Below are 10,939 nucleotides of genomic sequence, written 5' to 3'. Positions count from 1 at the left end.
TATGGGCGTGTCAGATGGGGTGTGTTGTTTGGCGCGTTGCGGGTCTGTTGGTTGAAGGTGTGTTAGCACATCAGCTGGGTGTGTCAGTTGTGGGCGTGTCAGTAGGGGGTGTGTTTACAGACATATTTATATGAAAATAGGAAGAATAGAGTTTTGTGAAAAGTTAAAGATAAAAATGTCCACATGTACACACGCGTCAAAAGGAGCTTTATTTAACGTTCTGATTAATGAATGAAGTCCATTTCACTTTTTAATTTTCCAGAGAAAGAGAGAATAAACTCTATTTCTTTTTTTTTTTATCGTCGCAGGCTGCTCGATGCTCCCGGGTGTGAAAGCTGTATTGTTGCAGCACTTTGAGCACCGAGGCGATCCATCAGCCTCAGAGTGTGTCCGAATGATGACATCACACTCTGATAAAGGCCCTTTTACTGGCTTGAGGTCATCAGTGGGAAGACAGAGGCATAATCATCAGCCTGCACGCCGAGAGCGAGAGCGTCGCTAATCTGCCTTTATACTTGACGAGATCCGTACAGCAAATAAAGATAAAGAAAAAACCCTGAAAGAACAACATGATCCCTTTCTTGCCTGTTCACATGCAGACGGCCACTGATGAGATTCCCGTCGAGAGAAAAATTCCCTGGATGTTTTTTAACTAGAGTGTGATTACATGCTCTCTGTCCACAGTAAGAAATGAAAGTCGTCGCTTTTAGAGTAAGTGGTGTGATTTTTATTTTATTTATCTGTGAGTAAATAAATACAGATGTATACACACCAAGAACATAATACACTTTAATGTGAGGGAGTGTGTGTGTGTGAGTGTGTGAGTGAGTGAGTGAGTGAGTAGTTGATTGATTGATTGAGTGAGTGAGTGTGAGTGAGTGACTAAATGAGTGTGTAAGTGAATGATTAAGTAATTGATTGAGTGAGTGAATGAGTGAGTGAGTGAGTGAGTGAGTGTGAGTGAGCGAGTGAGTGTGTGAGTGAGCGAGTGAGTGAGTGAGTGAGTGAGTGAGTGAGTGAGTGAGTGAGTGAGAGTGAGTGAGTGAGTGAGTGAGTGAGTGAGTGTGTAAGTGAGTGAGTGTGTAAGTGAGTGAGTGTGTAAGTGAGTGAGTGTGTAAGTGAGTGAGTGAGTGAGTAGTTGATTGATTGATTGATTGAGTGAGTGAGTGTGAGTGAGTGAGTGACTAAATGAGTGTGTAAGTGAATGATTAAGTAATTGATTGAGTGAGTGAATGAGTGAGTGAGTGAGTGAGTGTGAGTGAGCGAGTGAGTGTGTGAGTGAGCGAGTGAGTGAGTGAGTGAGTGAGTGAGTGAGTGAGTGAGTGAGTGAGAGTGAGTGAGAGAGTGTGAGTGAGCGAGTGAGTGTGTGAGTGAGCGAGTGAGTGAGTGAGTGAGTGAGTGAGTGAGTGAGTGAGTGAGAGTGAGTGAGAGAGTGAGTAAGAGTGAGTGAGTGAGTGAGAGTGAGTGAGTGAGTGAGTGAGAGTGAGTGAGTGAGTGAGAGTGAGTGAGTGAGAGAGTGAGTGAGTGAGTGAGAGTGAGTGAGTGAGTGAGTGAGTGTGTAAGTGAGTGAGTGAGAGTGAGTGAGTGAGTGAGTGAGTGAGTGAGAGTGAGTGAGTGATAGAGTGAGTAAGAGTGAGTGAGTGAGTGAGAGTGAGTGAGTGAGAGTGAGTGAGTGAGTGAGTGAGTGAGTGAGTGAGAGTGAGTGAGTGAGTGTGTAAGTGAGTGAGTGAATGAGTGAGTGAGTGAGTGTGTAAGAGAGTGAGTGAGTGTGTGAGTGAGTGAGTGTGTAAGTGAGTGAGTGAGTGTGTGAGTGAGTGAGTGAGTGAGTGTGTAAGTGAGTGAGTGTGTAAGTGAGTGAGTGAGTGAGTGTGTAAGTGAGTGAGTGAGTGAGTGAGTGAGTGTGTGAGTGAGTGAGTGAGTGAGTGAGTGAGTGTGTAAGTGAGTGAGTGAGTGAGTGTGTAAGTGAGTGAGTGTGTGAGTGAGTGAGTGAGTGTGTAAGTGAGTGAGTGTGTAAGTGAGTGAGTGAGTGAGTGTGTAAGTGAGTGAGTGTGTAAGTGAGTGAGTGAGTGAGTGTGTAAGTGAGTGAGTGAGTGAGTGTGTAAGTGAGTGAGTGTGTAAGTGAGTGAGTGAGTGAGTGTGTAAGTGAGTGAGTGTGTAAGTGAGTGAGTGAGTGAGTGTGTAAGTGAGTGAGTGTGTAAGTGAGTGAGTGAGTGTGTAAGTGAGTGAGTGTGTAAGTGAGTGAGTGAGTGAGTGTGTAAGTGAGTGAGTGTGTAAGTGAGTGAGTGAGTGAGTGTGTAAGTGAGTGAGTGTGTAAGTGAGTGAGTGAGTGAGTGTGTAAGTGAGTGAGTGTGTAAGTGAGTGAGTGTGTAAGTGAGTGAGTGAGTGAGTGTGTAAGTGAGTGAGTGTGTAAGTGAGTGAGTGTGTAAGTGAGTGAATGAGTGAATGAGTGAGAAACTCTTTGATTACTGGCTACATCTGTAATTTGTACTTTTTCTGAAGTCGGTATCAGGTTTGTTACCATGACAACAGCAGCAGGTGTGTTCAATGTTTAAAGACTAGCTTCATTTATATAGCATGTTGATTAGTTTACTATAAACCCAGGCTACATCCTGCTTATACACCACAACAGTGGGTTTTTTCTTCGGATCAGAAAATGAACACATCTAAATGCTGCGGTGACGTTTTGTCTACTGAGACGTTACGGTAACGTTAATGAGAGGAGTCTCCGGTGTCGGCTCTCTCTTAGGGGATGAGTTTCTGACTCACCTAATGTTCCTCAATAAGATTAAACATAACTCTAAACGGATGAAAAGAGTACAGTGTACTTCATTAATAATTAATAGGAAATTTCATCTGTAGTGATGTTGAAGGGAAAATAATCCACTGCGAGGTTTATTATGTGTATTATGTTTATACAATAGCATGGTTCTTTGTGTTTTATTTATTGTAGTACCATAACAGCTCCAGAAAAGCGTTCTCTAAGGATCCCTGGATGGATATGAGATTTCAGCCTCAAAAGCCTTTTGTAATGGAGAAACCCTCTGTTCCCTGTACAACCATTAAGGGGTCCACAGATGACACAGGAACACATTAGAGTTGGTTTGGGATAATTAAATCACTAATGTTATTTTGAGTGCAGCCTGTAATGTGATACTCAACTCGCTTATCCCTATGAAAAAGTGTGTGAGTGAGTGAGTGAGTGAGTGAGTGAGTGAGTGAGTGAGTGAGTGAGTGAGTGAGTGAATGAGTAAGTGTGTGACTGAGTGAGTGTGTGACTGAGTGTGTGAATGAGTGAGTGAGTGAGTGAGTGAGTGGGTGAGTGAGTGAGTGAGTGAGTGAGTGAGTGTGTGAATGAATGAGTCAATGAGTGAGTGTGTGATTGACTGAGTGAGTGAATGAGTGAGTGTGTGATTGACTGAGTGAGTGAATGAGTGAGTGAGTGAATGAGTGAGTGTGTGAATGAATGAGTCAATGAGTGAGTGTGTGATTGACTGAGTGAGTGAATGAGTGAGTGAGTGAATGAGTGAGTGTGTGATTGACTGAGTGAGTGAATGAGTGAGTGAGTGAATGAGTGTGTGAATGAGTGAGTGAGTGAGTGAGTGTGTGAATGAGTGTTTGAGTGAGTGAGTGAGTGAGTGTTTGAGTGTGTGAATGAGTGTTTGAGTGAGTGAGTGAGTGAGTGACTGAGTGAGTGAGTGACTGAGTGACTGAGTGAGTGTTTGAGTGAGTGAATGAGTGACTGACTGAGTGACTGACTGAGTGAGTGAGTGAGTGAGTGAATGAGTGAGCGAATGAGTGAGTGAGTGAGTGTGTGAGTGAGTGTGTGAATGAGTGAGTGAGTGAGTGTGTGAATGAGTGAGTGAGTTTTGTTTCTTTGTAATTTTTCTGCTGTAAGAAGGACATTATGTTCACTTCATCACACCACGCTGCTGTTCACTGCTTTCCTCTAACCACATTCCGTGAAGTGTTTTACTCCTTACAGAATATTTCAGAAAGATCTCTCTCTCTCTCTCTCTCTCTCTCTCTCTCTCTCTCTCTCTCTCTCTCTCTCTCTCTCTCTCAACGCCTACACGGGTATAAAAATAAGCATAGACAAGCTGTTGGAGTAGACGCAAGGTGCTTAGCACTTCTTTATAAGAAAATCGTGCCATTTCCAAAAGGAGTTACTAGAACGCTCCATATGGCGCCTCGGAAAAGTGCACATCCTGCCGTAGAAATGGCGCACGCAGCTCCGCAGCATGTGGCGGCGAGAAACGAATCGATACGGAGCCACTCTCTCACTCAGGGAACACTTGATGAAGTGTCTTGTTATCCAGTCAAAGTGCTGACTCCTGGTTTCTAGGACATTTACAGCATTTGCACGAAGTCGTCTCCCTCTCCCTCTCCCTTTCTCTCTCTCTCTCTCTCTCTCTCTTTCTACTACCCGGGGTGTTCCTTCCTCCACGCCATAAATCAAATCCGGCTTTTTTTCTAAAGCTGAAGATTGCTCCTGTGTAAACACAACGGGCCTCGAAAGCCTGCCTCCGCATTACATTCCTGTTTGTTCATTAAATATTAACCCGGCCGTGCCGCCCCGTGCCGCCCTCTTGCCTCACCAGCTCCCTCCTGAAATAGATTCTCATATTGTGGAAGCGTTTGTTTGGCCGCGCTCGGCTCGTGCTGAAGGGCATTACTGATATAATCGGATCTCACCGTGTCTCCTGGAGAGAACATTTTTTAATCACTCTCTGGCTCGCTCTGCTGACTCGGAAGGTTCTCTCAGAGAACGTAATAAAATAAGCGGCACAAGAATAACAAAAAACACACGACTTCCTAATTATTCATTTAAGATGATTGAGTTCTGGAGTCTGTTCGAAGATGGACGTCGACGCACTCGTTGTCATACGTCAGCGTTTCTATAGTAACAGGGAGCTCACAGGATGAAGGCTGAAGATAACCGTCGTGTTAGTTGACAAACCGACACGTAGAACCGTAACCATTGCTGTGGTGATGGAAAGATTTCTGTAACGAGGCATTTGTTTAACATTTTAACAGAAGCCTTTTGTACCAGCACTTTTGTACGGGTGACACATCTTACCAGGGTTTGGGATTTGATTCCTGACACCACCCTTTGTGGGTGGAGTTTGAATATTCTCCCTGAGCTTCAGGGGTTCCTTTCACGTTCCCAGGTTTTCTTCACCAATTCAAAAACATTCATTGTAGTATGATTGGCTTCTCTAAATTGTCTATACTGCGTGAGACTGATGTTTTTGTACCCAGTCCAGTCCCCTGGGATAGACTCCAGGGCCTGTCTGGATGGATGGATGGTTGGATGGATAGATAGATAGATAGATAGATAGATAGATAGATAGATAGATAGATAGATAGATAGATAGATAGATAGATAGATAGATAGATAGATAGATAGATAGATAGATAGATAGATAGATAGATAGATAGATAGATGGATGGATGGGTTTCTTGGCAACATGGCAAGCTGTGAGTTTATATGGTCTTCAAGAGATGTTCAAGAGAAAGAAAAAAAAAGTCAAGCTTGTGAACATTTTTAATCACAGAAACTCCACGTCATCGCACCATCTTTTCTTCTTCATTCCTTCTCTGAGATTCTCCATGCAGTCGTTCAGCCACTTTTCTCATTCGATTTTCTATTTGTTGATATTTAATCTAATGCACCGTGTGAGTGCATTTCATGTGCAGCTTTTAGTGAGTTTTGCACATTTCTACCAGAGAGATCATCTGATCTGATCTGAGAGGCTTATCCTAAATAAATAAATAAATAAATAAATAAATAAATAAATAAATAAATAAATAAATAAATAAAATTAAATAGTATTATAAATATAAATAGTGTAAGTAGAATTATTTATGAGCTTGGATCCATATTGGTGCCTTCCATGTTCTCCAGTTTGTCCCAAAATTATTCCAGCAGGAGTCCAGCAGCTCTAAATGACCCCAACATGGTGTCGAGAAGTTAGCATTATCACTGTGTTTGGATTAGCAAGTTTTAATAGTTACCTGATTTAACCGAGACAGGATAAAGTAGATAAAGCCACAAGAAAGATTTATGCTGGGTGAGGTAGCAGTGGCTAAAATCTGAATAAATAAATAAAGGTACATTTACATCATTTGGCAGATGCCCTTTACATTATCTCATTTATGATACAGGTGAGCAATTGAGGGTTAAGGGCCTTGGTCAGGGGCCCAACAGTGGCAGCTTGGTGAGCATAGGATTGAACTGACAACCTTCCGATTGGTAGCCCAACACCTTAACCACTAGGCTACCTACAGTACAGTAGGTACAGATAGAAGGTTGGCACTAAATGTAAAATCCCAGGATTTGTTTTGCTGTCTATATAAAAAAAGGTGATCCTGTACAAATAGGGCTTTTATACTAACACATCAGTCACCAGAGTGTTATATAAATAAAGCTTTGTCTTTGTCACTTTTGTCTTTTGCACTTTTCTCTGAAAGGAAAACTATTGCTTTTTGTTTTGTTTATCTTCAGATTCTGTACGTGGACGTTGCTCTGCAGTGCGTTTGCTTTAACATCCGTTTAGTCACTCGTCTGCTGGGTTTAATTGCATTATGGAAACGGCACATCTAACAATTTGTGTTCATTTGTTTCCATCTCGGAATAATTAATCCGGTGATCATCAACAGTTCACGCTCCTGTTTACTAGCTCTCTAATACACTAGCGTGAAAAGGCCAGAGATTTCCACAGAGCTCCAGCAATGACATAAAGAGCTTCTGGAGGCTTGAATAGCAGCATTCAGCTCATCAGCTCCGGCTCATCACATGATATTTATTCATCTTCTGTTGGCAGAAATTGTCTTACATGAGTATCCACAGTGGTGTGTGTAAGAACTTACCCTGTGATCTCTCTCTTTAAATGTAGTGTTATGAGCTGGAAGTGAAACGAATTTGAAAGTGATGAGATGCCATGAATAGATCTAGGAACCAAATTTGTGACAGAAATGTGGGGGATTGTTTTCTCAAATTTTTTTTTTTTTAATTTCTAAAATAATTGTACAATACCAATGATTTTCCTTTACACTTCATTATTATTATTATTATTATTATTATTATTATTATTATTATTATTATTATTATTATTATTATTATTATTGTTGTTGTTGTTGTTGTTGTTGTTGTTGCTGTTATTATTATTATTATTATTATTATTATTATTATTATTATTGTTGTTGTTGTTGTTGTTATTATTATTATTACTATTTTATTATTATTATTATTATTATTATTAGTAGTAGTAGTAGTATTGGTGTCTGCTGCTCCTTTTATTGTTCATTTATTATTATTATTATTATTATTATTATTATTATTATTATTATTATTATTATTATTATTATTATTATTTATTTTTATTTTTATTTTTATTTTTATTTTTTATTAAACAACAGTCCCCTGTGGTGATCCAGAGCCCACTGTAGCTTCAGATTTCTCTTCTCAGCCGAAACTTACTTAATGTAATCTTCCCCCACATCTGCCACAAGAACTGTTGCTTATAAAAGGTTTTTGTTTCTTTCTACCATTTGTGAACACTAGACACTTTCACATCCCGAAAATCCGAGGAGATATTTTGTTCCGTGAATTACTCGAATCAGCCGAAAGTCACCGAGGTCACTGAAGATCTTGACTTGTTTGATACATTAGCTGATTGGATCGTTAGCATGATTTAAGACCATTACTTTTCCAACAACATTACGACGTGTAGGAAAGTGAGCGGTTCGGTGTTGGTGCCTACTGTATAGTGTGCATTTGTGAACGTTGGTGCTTTTGTTGTGTTGCTGGATTAAAAAAGCTCACCAGTAGATGCTCCGCTTGTTAGAATAAGCTCACATTTAATGATGCAAACGTTGCTGGTGTTTTTGTCCGAGCCTTTTGAGAATTGCGACTCGGCCCAAACTTGTTACACCATGCGCTGTAATAGCCACCCTCAAAGCACCGAGGATATTCATCACCTCTGGCTCGACCTCCTACATCCTCCCTGCCTACACAGATGCCCCCTCCACCTCTTCACCCAATTCCCCACCAAGTTCCTACCTCAATTAAGCGCTCTGTTGTGTCCTCGGATGAAAGCGGATGCTGGACTCCCTCCAGCTTCTCCCTCCACACTCCTCCTGTTATTTCACTCCATGCTCAGCTGTCTTCGTCCCTTATTAGAGCTTCGGCTTTGGACCTCGGCAGGTCACTGGACTCTCGACTGGGGTTTGGTTTCTACTGTGTTTAAAGAGTCAGAGAGAAAAGACAAAGCGCTTAATTGGCAGCAGTCGGGTGTGCACACGCTTTCAATTATCACCGCTGCCCAGGTGAAAGTTTATTTCTTCCCGAGAAGGTATCACAATCTCCATCATGTCAGATTTCAAGAATTCCAGATGTTTATCCAGACGAGCACAAAATGTTAATTAGTGATTTAGCTTAGGCGTATGAACATTCCGTGTTCATTACATTCAAACGAAAACAGTGTTCTAGCGAGGCTAGAAATGAGGTTCCTCTGGGCGTTGTGTCCGTGACAGGGTGAAGATCTCAGCAATCCAAGAAGTAAAGCTGCTGTTCCTTCCAATTAAGATGTTTTGGGTTCCCTGTAGATTGAGATGGAGAAGATAATAGGCATGTTACACTGGACGGAGACCTCAGATCAGACCTTAGATCAGACCCAGAACATGCTGGATAGTTTATATCCCACTGTTGGTAATGTTCAGGATTCATCAAGGAGGAGCTGGAATCTTTGGCTGGGGATGGATGGATGGATGGATGGATGGATGGATGGATGGATGGATAGATAGATAGATAGATAGATAGATAGATAGATAGATAGATAGATAGATAGATAGAAGGAATCTGTTCTAGTACAAAAGCTCCACAGTGTGAACAGAATGACTTTGACAAGACATGAACACATATATAATATAGAAAGTTGTATGTACAGTGGAAAAATGTGCAAATTGAAATATGTATAAAATAGTATGTGTTTTAAGTAAATAGTGTAAGAATAGTGTTGTGTGTTCTGTGTATGTCAAGTGTTCATCAGATGGATCACCTGAGGGAAGAAACTAATCCTATGTCTGGTTGTTCTGGTGCTCAGGGCTCTGTAGCATCGACCAGATGGCAACAGGTCAAAGAGCGAGTGTGCTGGATGTGAGGGGTACAGAGTGAGTGTGCTGGGTGTGAGGGGTACAGAGGGAGTGTGCTGGATGTGAGGGGTCGACAGTGAGTGTGCTGGATGTGAGGGGTCCAGAGTGAGTGTGCTGGATGTGAGGGGACCAGAGTGAGTGTGCTGGATGTGAGGGGTCCTGAGTGAGTGTGCTGGATGTGTGGGGTCCTGAGTGAGTGTGCTGGATGTGAGGGGTCCTGAGTGAGTGTGCTGGGTGTGAGGGGACCAGAGTGAGTGTGCTGGATGTGAGGGGAACAGAGTGAGTGTGCTGGATGTGAGGGGTCCTGAGTGAGTGTGCTGGGTGTGAGGGGTACAGAGTGAGTGTGCTGGATGTGAGGGGACCAGAGTGAGTGTGCTGGATGTGAGGGGAACAGAGTGAGTGTGCTGGATGTGAGGGGTCCTGAGTGAGTGTGCTGGATGTGAGGGGACCAGAGTGAGTGTGCTGGATGTGAGGGGTCCTGAGTGAGTGTGCTGGATGTGTGGGGTCCTGAGTGAGTGTGCTGGATGTGAGGGGTCCTGAGTGAGTGTGCTGGGTGTGAGGGGTCCTGAGTGAGTGTGCTGGATGTGAGGGGACCTGAGTGAGTGTGCTGGGTGTGAGGGGTCCTGAGTGAGTGTGTCCCTCTGTAGTCTTCTGAGGTCGGACTTGGTAGCTGAGCTGAATCAAACAGTTACTGAAGTGCAGAGAATGGATTCAATGATGGCAGTGTAGAACTGTTTCAGCAGATCCTGTGGCAGGTTGAACTTCCTAAGTTGGTGAAGCTGCTGAGCCTTTTTCACAATGGAATCAATGTGAATGTCACACTTCAGGTCCTGGGAGATTGTGGTTCCCAGGAATCTGACTGACTCCACTGCTGTAACAATGTTGTCCATGATGGTGAGCAGGGGGGTTTCTCCTGAAGTCCACGATCATCTCCACTGTCTTGAGCAAGTTCGGCTCCAACTTACAACGTGATCAAAACGTTTGTCTCTTGTTGGTGCTTAAATGTTACCCAGTTTGCTTGTGGGTCAGTAATTTGCCTCATAAACCAATAACATTATAAATTCTAAATTAGAAAAACATTCACTAATGGACCCCCAACTGACACATCCTCAAATAACACCCCGACTAACACATCCTCAAATAATACCCCCAACTGACACATCCTCAAATAACACCCCCAACTAACAACCTCAAATAACACCCCCAACCGAAACATCCCCAAATAACATACCCCAACTAACACATACCTAAATAACACACCCCAATTGACACACCCTCAAATAACACACCCCCAACTGACATGGCTCCAACTGACACACCACAAATAACACCCCCAACTGACACACCCAATATAACAACTGACAGGGCCCTTAAATAACATACCTCTATGTGTCACCCCCCCTAACTGACACAGACCCATTTAACCTCCAACTGAAATGCCGCTATCATGGAAACTTGGAGCTTAAAGAAGCTCGTAGCTCTGGGAAACTCTACCTCTGCTCTTTTGTACAAAAGAATGAATGCAGTCAATAAAGAACATTTACTACGTTTTCATGTTAGATTTTATTTTAACTTTGTGCACTGAGCTTTTACACTCGACTAAGAGCCAGTAACGAATTGGACTGAGCAAATTTTGATATATTTCCAAAAACCTAAAAAAATCTAAATCAAAAAATTCACACAAGAGAGAACACAAGAATATTCGATCAATTGATTTAAACATTTTTAAATACCTAAAGGCATTCATTTATTTGTTTGTTTGTTTGTTTATTACATTCTTTTCCAG

Source organism: Tachysurus fulvidraco, chromosome 2, assembly GCF_022655615.1.
Source record: "Tachysurus fulvidraco isolate hzauxx_2018 chromosome 2, HZAU_PFXX_2.0, whole genome shotgun sequence".
NCBI lineage: Eukaryota > Metazoa > Chordata > Actinopteri > Siluriformes > Bagridae > Tachysurus > Tachysurus fulvidraco.
Note: the sequence above shows the minus strand (reverse complement) of the source record.